The sequence below is a fragment of the Alligator sinensis genome, unplaced genomic scaffold (assembly GCF_000455745.1).
Source record: "Alligator sinensis unplaced genomic scaffold, ASM45574v1 scaffold239_2, whole genome shotgun sequence".
Classification (NCBI taxonomy): domain Eukaryota; kingdom Metazoa; phylum Chordata; order Crocodylia; family Alligatoridae; genus Alligator; species Alligator sinensis.
In genome coordinates this window covers 712,502-713,196 of record NW_005842279.1, presented here as the reverse complement: position 1 = coordinate 713,196, position 695 = coordinate 712,502, and positions in this window count along the sequence as shown.

Genomic DNA, 695 nt, shown 5'->3' with positions numbered 1-695 from the left:
GGACAAAGTGGGTTCTTTGTTTCTTATCTTCAGATTGGGGTGGGATGCTTTTCTGGAAGACGAACCCAAGTTATTGGGCTTCACACAGGTGAAATCCTTTGTTGAATGGAATTCAGGTCACGCCTTTCACCTGAGGCATGCTTCCAGGGATCTCATACATGGTTAGCCTGTTCTTGGGTCCGCTCTGGTCTCACAACCCCAGCAACTCCTATTCCCACCTCTGTTTACAATCCATGGATTGCTGGGAATAAAGAATCATGGGGACAAAGCCAGAGAGGCAGGAGGAGGTAACCCCACGGCCTCATACCTTCCTGTAGGAACAGTGCTTCCCTCCACTGCATGGCAGACCAGTGCCCCAACAGGGGATGAGCTCAGGCTTACAATAGCCATGAAACTCCCCATTCTCCGATGGCCTCCAGTCGATGGAGATCAGATGTAAGATTCAATAAAGACGCAGGAGAAAGAAGGAAACAACACGTTAGCCATGGGACAGCGGACACACCTGTTGTGCTTGCATCTCTCATTTGGCTGAACAAAGCCCTGGGCTGGGATGATGTAGTTGGGGATGGTTCTGCTTTGAGCAGGGGGTGGGACTGATGACTTCCTGACGTCCCTCCCAGCCCTAAGTTTCTATGAACCGTGCCCTGCCCGGGTCTTGGCTCGGCCGTGCCAGGGGGCAGCTGCGCAGCCAGTGG